General features: G+C 41.7%; 36 non-coding genes and 9 pseudogenes across 36 annotated transcripts in view; all 45 read left to right on the top strand.

The window, feature by feature from the left end:
- The window catches only part of LOC135061977 (5S ribosomal RNA), a 119-nt gene extending 6 nt beyond the window's left edge, over nt 1-113 (top strand). The window contains exon 1 of the ribosomal RNA XR_010248342.1: nt 1-113. This exon is cut by the window's left edge and continues 6 nt beyond it. This is a non-coding gene — a ribosomal RNA (5S ribosomal RNA).
- A 107-nt stretch (nt 114-220) lies between these two features.
- On the top strand, nt 221-339 carry LOC135063228 (5S ribosomal RNA). The gene has a single exon (XR_010249563.1). It is a non-coding gene; the product is annotated as a 5S ribosomal RNA (ribosomal RNA).
- Nucleotides 340-446: 107 nt separating this feature from the next.
- On the top strand, nt 447-565 carry LOC134884282 (5S ribosomal RNA). The gene has a single exon (XR_010168434.1). It is a non-coding gene; the product is annotated as a 5S ribosomal RNA (ribosomal RNA).
- A 107-nt stretch (nt 566-672) lies between these two features.
- LOC135059483 (5S ribosomal RNA) lies at nt 673-791 on the top strand. Its single transcript, XR_010245884.1, has one exon. It is a non-coding gene; the product is annotated as a 5S ribosomal RNA (ribosomal RNA).
- A 107-nt stretch (nt 792-898) lies between these two features.
- LOC135061976 (5S ribosomal RNA) lies at nt 899-1,017 on the top strand. The gene has a single exon (XR_010248341.1). It is a non-coding gene; the product is annotated as a 5S ribosomal RNA (ribosomal RNA).
- A 107-nt stretch (nt 1,018-1,124) lies between these two features.
- Nucleotides 1,125-1,243, top strand: LOC134885764 (5S ribosomal RNA). The gene has a single exon (XR_010169870.1). It is a non-coding gene; the product is annotated as a 5S ribosomal RNA (ribosomal RNA).
- A 107-nt stretch (nt 1,244-1,350) lies between these two features.
- Nucleotides 1,351-1,469, top strand: LOC134886485 (5S ribosomal RNA). Its single transcript, XR_010170566.1, has one exon. It is a non-coding gene; the product is annotated as a 5S ribosomal RNA (ribosomal RNA).
- Nucleotides 1,470-1,576: 107 nt separating this feature from the next.
- Nucleotides 1,577-1,695, top strand: LOC135062958 (5S ribosomal RNA). Its single transcript, XR_010249299.1, has one exon. It is a non-coding gene; the product is annotated as a 5S ribosomal RNA (ribosomal RNA).
- A 107-nt stretch (nt 1,696-1,802) lies between these two features.
- On the top strand, nt 1,803-1,921 carry LOC134893384 (5S ribosomal RNA). Its single transcript, XR_010171668.1, has one exon. It is a non-coding gene; the product is annotated as a 5S ribosomal RNA (ribosomal RNA).
- Nucleotides 1,922-2,028: 107 nt separating this feature from the next.
- Nucleotides 2,029-2,147, top strand: LOC134884281 (5S ribosomal RNA). Its single transcript, XR_010168433.1, has one exon. It is a non-coding gene; the product is annotated as a 5S ribosomal RNA (ribosomal RNA).
- Nucleotides 2,148-2,254: 107 nt separating this feature from the next.
- On the top strand, nt 2,255-2,373 carry LOC134889652 (5S ribosomal RNA; annotated as a pseudogene).
- Nucleotides 2,374-2,480: 107 nt separating this feature from the next.
- LOC135065952 (5S ribosomal RNA) lies at nt 2,481-2,599 on the top strand. Its single transcript, XR_010252216.1, has one exon. It is a non-coding gene; the product is annotated as a 5S ribosomal RNA (ribosomal RNA).
- A 107-nt stretch (nt 2,600-2,706) lies between these two features.
- On the top strand, nt 2,707-2,825 carry LOC135061975 (5S ribosomal RNA). Its single transcript, XR_010248340.1, has one exon. It is a non-coding gene; the product is annotated as a 5S ribosomal RNA (ribosomal RNA).
- A 107-nt stretch (nt 2,826-2,932) lies between these two features.
- On the top strand, nt 2,933-3,051 carry LOC134893373 (5S ribosomal RNA). Its single transcript, XR_010171667.1, has one exon. It is a non-coding gene; the product is annotated as a 5S ribosomal RNA (ribosomal RNA).
- A 107-nt stretch (nt 3,052-3,158) lies between these two features.
- LOC135061973 (5S ribosomal RNA) lies at nt 3,159-3,277 on the top strand. Its single transcript, XR_010248338.1, has one exon. It is a non-coding gene; the product is annotated as a 5S ribosomal RNA (ribosomal RNA).
- Nucleotides 3,278-3,384: 107 nt separating this feature from the next.
- LOC134890673 (5S ribosomal RNA) lies at nt 3,385-3,503 on the top strand (annotated as a pseudogene).
- Nucleotides 3,504-3,610: 107 nt separating this feature from the next.
- Nucleotides 3,611-3,728, top strand: LOC135063156 (5S ribosomal RNA). The gene has a single exon (XR_010249493.1). It is a non-coding gene; the product is annotated as a 5S ribosomal RNA (ribosomal RNA).
- A 107-nt stretch (nt 3,729-3,835) lies between these two features.
- On the top strand, nt 3,836-3,954 carry LOC134887074 (5S ribosomal RNA; annotated as a pseudogene).
- Nucleotides 3,955-4,061: 107 nt separating this feature from the next.
- Nucleotides 4,062-4,180, top strand: LOC134889841 (5S ribosomal RNA; annotated as a pseudogene).
- Nucleotides 4,181-4,287: 107 nt separating this feature from the next.
- LOC135059482 (5S ribosomal RNA) lies at nt 4,288-4,406 on the top strand. Its single transcript, XR_010245883.1, has one exon. It is a non-coding gene; the product is annotated as a 5S ribosomal RNA (ribosomal RNA).
- A 107-nt stretch (nt 4,407-4,513) lies between these two features.
- On the top strand, nt 4,514-4,632 carry LOC135059481 (5S ribosomal RNA). Its single transcript, XR_010245882.1, has one exon. It is a non-coding gene; the product is annotated as a 5S ribosomal RNA (ribosomal RNA).
- Nucleotides 4,633-4,739: 107 nt separating this feature from the next.
- LOC134888890 (5S ribosomal RNA) lies at nt 4,740-4,858 on the top strand (annotated as a pseudogene).
- A 107-nt stretch (nt 4,859-4,965) lies between these two features.
- LOC135059254 (5S ribosomal RNA) lies at nt 4,966-5,084 on the top strand. The gene has a single exon (XR_010245665.1). It is a non-coding gene; the product is annotated as a 5S ribosomal RNA (ribosomal RNA).
- A 107-nt stretch (nt 5,085-5,191) lies between these two features.
- On the top strand, nt 5,192-5,310 carry LOC135061972 (5S ribosomal RNA). The gene has a single exon (XR_010248337.1). It is a non-coding gene; the product is annotated as a 5S ribosomal RNA (ribosomal RNA).
- A 107-nt stretch (nt 5,311-5,417) lies between these two features.
- On the top strand, nt 5,418-5,536 carry LOC135061515 (5S ribosomal RNA). Its single transcript, XR_010247891.1, has one exon. It is a non-coding gene; the product is annotated as a 5S ribosomal RNA (ribosomal RNA).
- A 106-nt stretch (nt 5,537-5,642) lies between these two features.
- Nucleotides 5,643-5,760, top strand: LOC134888140 (5S ribosomal RNA; annotated as a pseudogene).
- A 107-nt stretch (nt 5,761-5,867) lies between these two features.
- LOC135059480 (5S ribosomal RNA) lies at nt 5,868-5,986 on the top strand. The gene has a single exon (XR_010245881.1). It is a non-coding gene; the product is annotated as a 5S ribosomal RNA (ribosomal RNA).
- Nucleotides 5,987-6,093: 107 nt separating this feature from the next.
- Nucleotides 6,094-6,212, top strand: LOC135061514 (5S ribosomal RNA). The gene has a single exon (XR_010247890.1). It is a non-coding gene; the product is annotated as a 5S ribosomal RNA (ribosomal RNA).
- A 107-nt stretch (nt 6,213-6,319) lies between these two features.
- LOC135063155 (5S ribosomal RNA) lies at nt 6,320-6,437 on the top strand. The gene has a single exon (XR_010249492.1). It is a non-coding gene; the product is annotated as a 5S ribosomal RNA (ribosomal RNA).
- A 107-nt stretch (nt 6,438-6,544) lies between these two features.
- Nucleotides 6,545-6,663, top strand: LOC135061617 (5S ribosomal RNA). Its single transcript, XR_010247994.1, has one exon. It is a non-coding gene; the product is annotated as a 5S ribosomal RNA (ribosomal RNA).
- A 107-nt stretch (nt 6,664-6,770) lies between these two features.
- Nucleotides 6,771-6,889, top strand: LOC134888782 (5S ribosomal RNA; annotated as a pseudogene).
- A 107-nt stretch (nt 6,890-6,996) lies between these two features.
- Nucleotides 6,997-7,115, top strand: LOC135059205 (5S ribosomal RNA). The gene has a single exon (XR_010245617.1). It is a non-coding gene; the product is annotated as a 5S ribosomal RNA (ribosomal RNA).
- Nucleotides 7,116-7,222: 107 nt separating this feature from the next.
- Nucleotides 7,223-7,340, top strand: LOC134891594 (5S ribosomal RNA; annotated as a pseudogene).
- A 107-nt stretch (nt 7,341-7,447) lies between these two features.
- On the top strand, nt 7,448-7,566 carry LOC135062776 (5S ribosomal RNA). Its single transcript, XR_010249120.1, has one exon. It is a non-coding gene; the product is annotated as a 5S ribosomal RNA (ribosomal RNA).
- Nucleotides 7,567-7,673: 107 nt separating this feature from the next.
- On the top strand, nt 7,674-7,792 carry LOC135062156 (5S ribosomal RNA). Its single transcript, XR_010248512.1, has one exon. It is a non-coding gene; the product is annotated as a 5S ribosomal RNA (ribosomal RNA).
- A 107-nt stretch (nt 7,793-7,899) lies between these two features.
- LOC134886363 (5S ribosomal RNA) lies at nt 7,900-8,018 on the top strand. The gene has a single exon (XR_010170448.1). It is a non-coding gene; the product is annotated as a 5S ribosomal RNA (ribosomal RNA).
- Nucleotides 8,019-8,125: 107 nt separating this feature from the next.
- On the top strand, nt 8,126-8,244 carry LOC135063227 (5S ribosomal RNA). Its single transcript, XR_010249562.1, has one exon. It is a non-coding gene; the product is annotated as a 5S ribosomal RNA (ribosomal RNA).
- Nucleotides 8,245-8,351: 107 nt separating this feature from the next.
- LOC135067252 (5S ribosomal RNA) lies at nt 8,352-8,470 on the top strand. Its single transcript, XR_010253473.1, has one exon. It is a non-coding gene; the product is annotated as a 5S ribosomal RNA (ribosomal RNA).
- A 107-nt stretch (nt 8,471-8,577) lies between these two features.
- LOC135062256 (5S ribosomal RNA) lies at nt 8,578-8,696 on the top strand. The gene has a single exon (XR_010248610.1). It is a non-coding gene; the product is annotated as a 5S ribosomal RNA (ribosomal RNA).
- Nucleotides 8,697-8,803: 107 nt separating this feature from the next.
- On the top strand, nt 8,804-8,922 carry LOC134891152 (5S ribosomal RNA; annotated as a pseudogene).
- Nucleotides 8,923-9,029: 107 nt separating this feature from the next.
- LOC135063226 (5S ribosomal RNA) lies at nt 9,030-9,148 on the top strand. Its single transcript, XR_010249561.1, has one exon. It is a non-coding gene; the product is annotated as a 5S ribosomal RNA (ribosomal RNA).
- Nucleotides 9,149-9,255: 107 nt separating this feature from the next.
- On the top strand, nt 9,256-9,374 carry LOC135067251 (5S ribosomal RNA). Its single transcript, XR_010253472.1, has one exon. It is a non-coding gene; the product is annotated as a 5S ribosomal RNA (ribosomal RNA).
- Nucleotides 9,375-9,481: 107 nt separating this feature from the next.
- On the top strand, nt 9,482-9,600 carry LOC135062255 (5S ribosomal RNA). The gene has a single exon (XR_010248609.1). It is a non-coding gene; the product is annotated as a 5S ribosomal RNA (ribosomal RNA).
- Nucleotides 9,601-9,707: 107 nt separating this feature from the next.
- Nucleotides 9,708-9,826, top strand: LOC135059479 (5S ribosomal RNA). The gene has a single exon (XR_010245880.1). It is a non-coding gene; the product is annotated as a 5S ribosomal RNA (ribosomal RNA).
- A 107-nt stretch (nt 9,827-9,933) lies between these two features.
- Nucleotides 9,934-10,052, top strand: LOC135061971 (5S ribosomal RNA). The gene has a single exon (XR_010248336.1). It is a non-coding gene; the product is annotated as a 5S ribosomal RNA (ribosomal RNA).
- The last annotated feature ends 52 nt before the right edge of the window (nt 10,053-10,104 follow it).

Raw genomic sequence — 10,104 nt, 5'->3', positions numbered from 1 at the left:
AGCCACACCACACTGGATACGCCCAATCTCATCTGATCTTGGAAGCTAAGCAGTGTTGGGCCTGGTTAGTACTTGGATGGGAGACCACCTCGGAATACAAGGTGCTGTAGATATTTTTATACTGCCAACACCGTTCTGTTGATGCATTCCATTTTAAAACGTATTCATTTATGAACCAGTAGTTAGAAGTAGAAAAGTTCTAACAGAAACCAGAAAGTTCATCTATAGCAACACCACACTGGATACGCCCAATCTCATCTGATCTTGGAAGCTAAGCAGTGTTGGGCCTGGTTAGTACTTGGATGGGAGACCACCTGGGAATACAAGGTGCTGTAGATATTTTTATACTGCCAACACCGTTCTGTTGATGCATTCCATTTTAAAACATATTCATTTATGAACCAGTAGTTAGAAGTAGAAAAGTTCTAACAGAAACCACAAAGCTCATCTACAGCCACACCACACTGGATACGCACAATCTCATCTGATCTTGGAAGCTAAGCAGTGTTGGGCCTGGTTAGTACTTGGATGGGAGACCACCTCGGAATACAAGGTGCTGTAGATATTTTTATACTGCCAACACCGTTCTGTTGATGCATTCCATTTTAAAACGTATTCATTTATGAACCAGTAGTTAGAAGTAGAAAAGTTCTAACAGAAACCACAAAGCTCATCTACAGCCACACCACACTGGGTACGCCCAATCTCATCTGATCTTGGAAGCTAAGCAGTGTTGGGCCTGGTTAGTACTTGGATGGGAGACCACCTGGGAATACAAGGTGCTGTAGATATTTTTATACTGCCAACACCGTTCTGTTGATGCATTCCATTTTCAAACGTATTCATTTATGAACCAGTAGTTAGAAGTAGAAAAGTTCTAACAGAAACCACAAAGCTCATCTACAGCCACACCACACTGGATACGCCCAATCTCATCTGATCTTGGAAGCTAAGCAGTGTTGGGCCTGGTTAGTACTTGGATGGGAGACCACCTCGGAATACAAGGTGCTGTAGATAATTTTATACTGCCAACACCGTTCTGTTGATGCATTCCATTTTAAAACGTATTCATTTATGAACCAGTAGTTAAAAGTAGAAAAGTTCTAACAGAAACCAAAAAGTTCATCTACAGCCACACCACACTGGATACGTCCAATCTCATCTGATCTTGGAAGCTTAGCAGTGTTGGGCCTGGTTAGTACTTGGATGGGAGACCACCTGGGAATACAAGGTGCTGTAGATATTTTTATACTGCCAACACCGTTCTGTTGATGCATTCCATTTTCAAACGTATTCATTTATGAACCAGTAGTTAGAAGTAGAAAAGTTCTAACAGAAACCTCAAAGCTCATTTACAGCCACACCACACTGGATACGCCCAATCTCATCTGATCTTGGAAGCTAAGCAGTGTTGGGTCTGGTAAGTACTTGGATGGGAGGCCACCTGGGAATACAAGGTGCTGTAGATATTTTTATACTGCCAACACCGTTCTGTTGATGCATTCCATTTTCAAACGTATTCATTTATGAACCAGTAGTTAGAAGTAGAAAAGTTCTAACAGAAACCACAAAGCTCATCTACAGCCACACCAGACTGGATACGCCCAATCTCATCTGAACTTGGAAGCTAAGCAGTGTTGGGCCTGGTTAGTACTTGGATGGGAGACCACCTGGGAATACAAGGTGCTGTAGATATTTTTATACTACCAACACCGTTCTGTTGAGGCATTCCATTTTCAAACGTGTTCATTTATGAAACAGTAGTTAGAAGTAGAAAAGTTCTAACAGAAACCATAAAGCTCATCTACAGCCACACCACACTGGATACGCCCAATCTCATCTGATCTTGGAAGCTAAGCAGTGTTGGGCCTGGTTAGTACTTGGATGGGAGACCACCTGGGAATACAAGGTGCTGTAGATATTTTTATACTGCCAACACCGTTCTGTTGATGCATTCCATTTTAAAACGTATTCATTTATGAACCAGTAGTTAGAAGTAGAAAAGTTCTAACAGAAACCACAAAGCTCATCTACAGCCACACCACACTGGATACGCACAATCTCATCTGATCTTGGAAGCTAAGCAGTGTTGGGCCTGGTTAGTACTTGGATGGGAGACCACCTCGGAATACAAGGTGCTGTAGATATTTTTATACTGCCAACACCGTTCTGTTGATGCATTCCATTTTAAAACGTATTCATTTATGAACCAGTAGTTAGAAGTAGAAAAGTTCTAACAGAAACCAGAAAGTTCATCTATAGGAACACCACACTGGATACGCCCAATCTCATCTGATCTTGGAAGCTAAGCAGTGTTGGGCCTGGTTAGTACTTGGATGGGAGACCACCTGGGAATACAAGGTGCTGTTGATATTTTTATACTGCCAACACCGTTCTGTTGATGCATTCCATTTTAAAACGTATTCATTTATGAACCAGTAGTTAGAAGTAGAAAAGTTCTAACAGAAACCAGTAAGTTCATCTATAGCAACACCACACTGGATACGCCCAATCTCATTTGATCTTGGAAGCTAAGCAGTGTTGGGCCTGGTTAGTACTTGGATGGGAGACCACCTGGGAATACAAGGTGCTGTAGATATTTTTATACTGCCAACACCGTTCTGTTGATGCATTCCATTTTAAAACGTATTCATTTATGAACCAGTAGTTAGAAGTAGAAAAGTTCTAACAGAAACCACAAAGCTCATCTACAGCCACACCACACTGGATACGCCCAATCTCATCTGATCTTGGAAGCTAAGCAGTGTTGGGCCTGGTTAGTACTTGGATGGGAGACCACCTCGGAATACAAGGTGCTGTAGATATTTTTATACTGCCAACACCGTTCTGTTGATGCATTCCATTTTAAAACGTATTCATTTATGAACCAGTAGTTAGAAGTAGAAAAGTTCTAACAGAAACCACAAAGCTCATCTACAGCCACACCACACTGGATACGCCCAATCTCATCTGATCTTGGAAGCTAAGCAGTGTTGGGCCTGGTTAGTACTTGGATGGGAGACCACCTGGGAATACAAGGTGCTGTAGATATTTTTATACTACCAACACCGTTCTGTTGATGCATTCCATTTTCAAACATATTCATTTATGAAACAGTAGTTAGAAGTAGAAAAGTTCTAACAGAAGCCATAAAGCTCATCTACAGCCACACCACACTGGATACGCCCAATCTCATCTGATCTTGGAAGCTAAGCAGTGTTGGGCCTGGTTAGTACTTGGATGGGAGACCACCTCGGAATACAAGGTGCTGTAGATATTTTTATACTGCCAACACCGTTCTATTGATGCATTCCATTTTAAAACGTATTCATTTATGAACCAGTAGTTAGAAGTAGAAAAGTTCTAACAGAAACCAGAACGTTCATCTACAGCAACACCACACTGGATACGCCCAATCTCATCTGATCTTGGAAGCTAAGCAGTGTTGTGCCTGGTTAGTACTTGGATGGGAGACCACCTGGGAATACAAGTTGCTGTAGATGTTTTTATACTGCCAACACCGTTCTGTTGATGCATTCCATTTTCAAACGTATTCATTTATGAACCAGTAGTTAGAAGTAGAAAAGTTCTAACAGAAACCACAAAGCTCATCTACAGCCACACCACACTGGATACGCCCAATCTCATCTGATCTTGGAAGCTAAGCAGTGTTGGCCTGGTTAGTACTTGGATGGGAGACCACCTGGGAATACAAGGTGCTGTAGATATTTTTATACTGCCAACACCGTTCTGTTGATGCATTCCATTTTCAAACGTATTCATTTATGAACCAGTAGTTAGAAGTAGAAAAGTTCTAACAGAAACCACAAAACTCTTCTACAGCCACACCACACTGGATACGCCCAATCTCATCTGATCTTGAAAGCTAAGCAGTGTTGGGCCTGGTTAGTACTTGGATGGGAGACCACCTGGGAATACAAGGTGCTATAGATAATTTTATACTGCCAACACCGTTCTGTTGATGCATTCCATTTTAAAACGTATTCATTTATGAACCAGTAGTTAGAAGTAGAAAAGTTCTAACAGAAACCAAAAAGTTCATCTACAGCCACACCACACTGGATACGTCCAATCTCATCTGATCTTGGAAGCTTAGCAGTGTTGGGCCTGCTTAGTACTTGGATGGGAGACCACCTGGGAATACAAGGTGCTGTAGATATTTTTATACTGCCAACACCGTTCTGTTGATGCATTCCATTTTCAAACGTATTCATTTATGAACCAGTAGTTAGAAGTAGAAAAGTTCTAACAGAAACCTCAAAGCTCATCTACAGCCACACCACACTGGGTACGCCCAATCTCATCTGATCTTGGAAGCTAAGCAGTGTTGGGCCTGGTTAGTACTTGGATGGGAGACCACCTGGGAATACAAGGTGCTGTAGATATTTTTATACTGCCAACACCGTTCTGTTGATGCATTCCATTTTCAAACGTATTCATTTATGAACCAGTAGTTAGAAGTAGAAAAGTTCTAACAGAAACCACAAAGCTCATCTACAGCCACACCACACTGGGTACGCCCAATCTCATCTGATCTTGGAAGCTAAGCAGTGTTGGGCCTGGTTAGTACTTGGATGGGAGACCACCTGGGAATACAAGGTGCTGTAGATATTTTTATACTGCCAACACCGTTCTGTTGATGCATTCCATTTTAAAACGTATTCATTTATGAACCAGTAGTTAGAAGTAGAAAAGTTCTAACAGAAACCACAAAGCTCATCTACAGCCACACCACACTGGATATGCCCAATCTCATCTGATCCTGGAAGCTAAGCAGTGTTGGGCCTGGTTAGTACTTGGATGGGAGACCACCTCGGAATACAAGGTGCTGTAGATATTTTTATACTGCCAACACCATTCTGTTGATGCATTCCATTTTAAAACGTATTCATTTATGAACCAGTAGTTAGAAGTAGAAAAGTTCTAACAGAAACCACAAAGCTCATCTACAGCCACACCACACTGGATACGCCCAATCTCATCTGATCTTGGAAGCTAAGCAGTGTTGGGCCTGGTTAGTACTTGGATGGGATACCACCTGGGAATACAAGGTGCTGTAGATATTTTTATACTACCAACACCGTTCTGTTGATGCATTCCATTTTCAAACGTATTCATTTATGAAACAGTAGTTAGAAGTAGAAAAGTTCTAACAGAAACCATAAAGCTCATCTACAGCCACACCACACTGGATACGCCCAATCTCATCTGATCTTGGAAGCTAAGCAGTGTTGGGCCTGGTTAGTACTTGGATGGGAGACCACCTCGGAATACAAGGTGCTGTAGATATTTTTATACTGCCAACACCGTTCTGTTGATGCATTCCATTTTAAAACGTATTCATTTATGAACCAGTAGTTAGAAGTAGAAAAGTTCTAACAGAAACCAGAAAGTTCATCTACAGCAACACCACACTGGATACGCCCAATCTCATCTGATCTTGGAAGCTAAGCAGTGTTGGGCCTGGTTAGTACTTGGATGGGAGACCACCTGGGAATACAAGGTGCTGTAGATGTTTTTATACTGCCAACACCGTTCTGTTGATGCATTCCATTTTCAAACGTGTCATTTATGAACCAGTAGTTAGAAGTAGAAAAGTTCTAACAGAAACCACAAAGCTCATCTACAGCCACACCACACTGGATACGCCCAATCTCATCTGATCTTGGAAGCTAAGCAGTGTTGCCCTGGTTAGTACTTGGATGGGAGACCACCTGGGAATACAAGGTGCTGTAGATATTTTTATACTGCCAACACCGTTCTGTTGATGCATTCCATTTTCAAACGTATTCATTTATGAACCAGTAGTTAGAAGTAGAAAAGTTCTAACAGAAACCGCAAAGCTCATCTACAGCCACACCACACTGGGTACGCCCAATCTCATCTGATCTTGGAAGCTAAGCAGTGTTGGGCCTGGTTAGTACTTGGATGGGAGACCACCTGGGAATACAAGGTGCTGTAGATATTTTTATACTGCCAACACCGTTCTGTTGATGCATTCCATTTTAAAACGTATTCATTTATGAACCAGTAGTTAGAAGTAGAAAAGTTCTAACAGAAACCAGAAAGTTCATCTACAGCAACACCACACTGGATACGCCCAATCTCATCTGATCTTGGAAGCTAAGCAGTGTTGGGCCTGGTTAGTACTTGGATGGGAGACCACCTGGGAATACAAGGTGCTGTAGATGTTTTTATACTGCCAACACCGTTCTGTTGATGCATTCCATTTTCAAACGTATTCATTTATGAACCAGTAGTTAGAAGTAGAAAAGTTCTAACAGAAACCACAAAGCTCATCTACAGCCACACCACACTGGATACGCCCAATCTCATCTGATCTTGGAAGCTAAGCAGTGTTGGCCTGGTTAGTACTTGGATGGGAGACCACCTGGGAATACAAGGTGCTGTAGATATTTTTATACTGCCAACACCGTTCTGTTGATGCATTCCATTTTCAAACGTATTCATTTATGAACCAGTAGTTAGAAGTAGAAAAGTTCTAACAGAAACCACAAAACTCATCTACAGCCACACCACACTGGATACGCCCAATCTCATCTGATCTTGAAAGCTAAGCAGTGTTGGGCCTGGTTAGTACTTGGATGGGAGACCACCTGGGAATACAAGGTGCTGTAGATAATTTTATACTGCCAACACCGTTCTGTTGATGCATTCCATTTTAAAACGTATTCATTTATGAACCAGTAGTTAGAAGTAGAAAAGTTCTAACAGAAACCAAAAAGTTCATCTACAGCCACACCACTCTGGATACGTCCAATCTCATCTGATCTTGGAAGCTTAGCAGTGTTGGGCCTGGTTAGTACTTGGATGGGAGACCACCTGGGAATACAAGGTGCTGTAGATATTTTTATACTGCCAACACCGTTCTGTTGATGCATTCCATTTTCAAACGTATTCATTTATGAACCAGTAGTTAGAAGTAGAAAAGTTCTAACAGAAACCACAAAGCTCATCTACAGCCACACCACACTGGAGACGCCCAATCTCATCTGATCTTGGAAGCTAAGCAGTGTTGGGCCTGGTTAGTACTTGGATGGGAGACCACCTGGGAATACAAGGTGCTGTAGATGTTTTTATACTGCCAACACCGTTCTGTTGATGCATTCCATTTTCAAACGTATTCATTTATGAACCAGTAGTTAGAAGTAGAAAAGTTCTAACAGAAACCACAAAGCTCATCTACAGCAACACCACACTGGAGACGCCCAATCTCATCTGATCTTGGAAGCTAAGCAGTGTTGTCCTGGTTAGTACTTGGATGGGAGACCACCTGGGAATACAAGGTGCTGTAGATATTTTTATACTGCCAACACCGTTCTGTTGATGCATTCCATTTTCAAACGTATTCATTTATGAACCAGTAGTTAGAAGTAGAAAAGTTCTAACAGAAACCACAAAACTCTTCTACAGCCACACCACACTGGATACACCCAATCTCATCTGATCTTGAAAGCTAAGCAGTGTTGGGCCTGGTTAGTACTTGGATGGGAGACCACCTGGGAATACAAGGTGCTGTAGATAATTTTATACTGCCAACACCGTTCTGTTGATGCATTCCATTTTAAAACGTATTCATTTATGAACCAGTAGTTAGAAGTAGAAAAGTTCTAACAGAAACCAAAAAGTTCATCTACAGCCACACCACACTGGATACGCCCAATCTCATCTGATCTTGGAAGCTAAGCAGTGTTGGGTCTGGTTAGTACTTGGATGGGAGACCACCTGGGAATACAAGGTGCTGTAGATATTTTTATACTACCAACACCGTTCTGTTGAGGCATTCCATTTTCAAACGTATTCATTTATGAAACAGTAGTTAGAAGTAGAAAAGTTCTAACAGAAACCATAAAGCTCATCTACAGCCACACCACACTGGATACGCCCAATCTCATCTGATCTTGGAAGCTAAGCAGTGTTGGTCCTGGTTAGTACTTGGATGGGAGACCACCTCGGAATATAAGGTGCTGTAGATATTTTTATACTGCCAACACCGTTCTGTTGATGCATTCCATTTTAAAACGTATTCATTTATGAACCAGTAGTTAGAAGTAGAAAAGTTCTAACAGAAACCAGAAAGTTCATCTATAGCAACACCACACTGGATACGCCCAATCTCATCTGATCTTGGAAGCTAAGCAGTGTTGGGCCTGGTTAGTACTTGGATGGGAGACCACCTGGGAATACAAGGTGCTGTAGATATTTTTATACTGCCAACACCGTTCTGTTGATGCATTCCATTTTAAAACGTATTCATTTATGAACCAGTAGTTAGAAGTAGAAAAGTTCTAACAGAAACCACAAAGCTCATCTACAGCAACACCACACTGGATACGCCCAATCTCATCTGATCTTGGAAGCTAAGCAGTGTTGGGCCTGGTTAGTACTTGGATGGGAGACCACCTCGGAATACAAGGTGCTGTAGATATTTTTATACTGCCAACACCGTTCTGTTGATGCATTCCATTTTAAAACGTATTCATTTATGAACCAGTAGTTAGAAGTAGAAAAGTTCTAACAGAAACCACAAAGCTCATCTACAGTCACACCACACTGGGTACGCCCAATCTCATCTGATCTTGGAAGCTAAGCAGTGTTGGGCCTGGTTAGTACTTGGATGGGAGACCACCTGGGAATACAAGGTGCTGTAGATATTTTTATACTGCCAACACCGTTCTGTTGATGCATTCCATTTTCAAACGTGTTCATTTATGAACCAGTAGTTAGAAGTAGAAAAGTTCTAACAGAAACCACAAAGCTCATCTACAGCCACACCACACTAGATACGCCCAATCTCATCTGATCTTGGAAGCTAAGCAGTGTTGGTCCTGGTTAGTACTTGGATGGGAGACCACCTCGGAATATAAGGTGCTGTAGATATTTTTATACTGCCAACACCGTTCTGTTGATGCATTCCATTTTAAAACGTATTCATTTATGAACCAGTAGTTAGAAGTAGAAAAGTTCTAACAGAAACCAGAAAGTTCATCTATAGCAACACCACACTGGATACGCCCAATCTCATCTGATCTTGGAAGCTAAGCAGTGTTGGGCCTGGTTAGTACTTGGATGGGAGACCACCTGGGAATACAAGGTGCTGTAGATATTTTTATACTGCCAACACCGTTCTGTTGATGCATTCCATTTTAAAACGTATTCATTTATGAACCAGTAGTTAGAAGTAGAAAAGTTCTAACAGAAACCACAAAGCTCATCTACAGCAACACCACACTGGATACGCCCAATCTCATCTGATCTTGGAAGCTAAGCAGTGTTGGGCCTGGTTAGTACTTGGATGGGAGACCACCTCGGAATACAAGGTGCTGTAGATATTTTTATACTGCCAACACCGTTCTGTTGATGCATTCCATTTTAAAACGTATTCATTTATGAACCAGTAGTTAGAAGTAGAAAAGTTCTAACAGAAACCACAAAGCTCATCTACAGTCACACCACACTGGGTACGCCCAATCTCATCTGATCTTGGAAGCTAAGCAGTGTTGGGCCTGGTTAGTACTTGGATGGGAGACCACCTGGGAATACAAGGTGCTGTAGATATTTTTATACTGCCAACACCGTTCTGTTGATGCATTCCATTTTCAAACGTGTTCATTTATGAACCAGTAGTTAGAAGTAGAAAAGTTCTAACAGAAACCACAAAGCTCATCTACAGCCACACCACACTGGGTACGCCCAATCTCATCTGATCTTGGAAGCTAAGCAGTGTTGGGCCTGGTTAGTACTTGGATGGGAGACCACCTGGGAATACAAGGTGCTGTAGATATTTTTATACTACCAACACCGTTCTGTTGATGCATTCCATTTTCAAACATATTCATTTATGAAACAGTAGTTAGAAGTAGAAAAGTTCTAACAGAAGCCATAAAGCTCATCTACAGCCACACCACACTGGATACGCCCAATCTCATCTGATCTTGGAAGCTAAGCAGTGTTGGGCCTGGTTAGTACTTGGATGGGAGACCACCTCGGAATACAAGGTGCTGTAGATATTTTTATACTGCCAACACCGTTCTATTGATGCATTCCATTTTAAAACGTATT

The sequence above is a fragment of the Pseudophryne corroboree genome, chromosome 3, assembly GCF_028390025.1.
Source record: "Pseudophryne corroboree isolate aPseCor3 chromosome 3, aPseCor3.hap2, whole genome shotgun sequence".
Taxonomy (NCBI): Eukaryota; Metazoa; Chordata; class Amphibia; order Anura; family Myobatrachidae; genus Pseudophryne; species Pseudophryne corroboree.
This window is presented reverse-complemented; position numbering and strand designations above follow the sequence as displayed.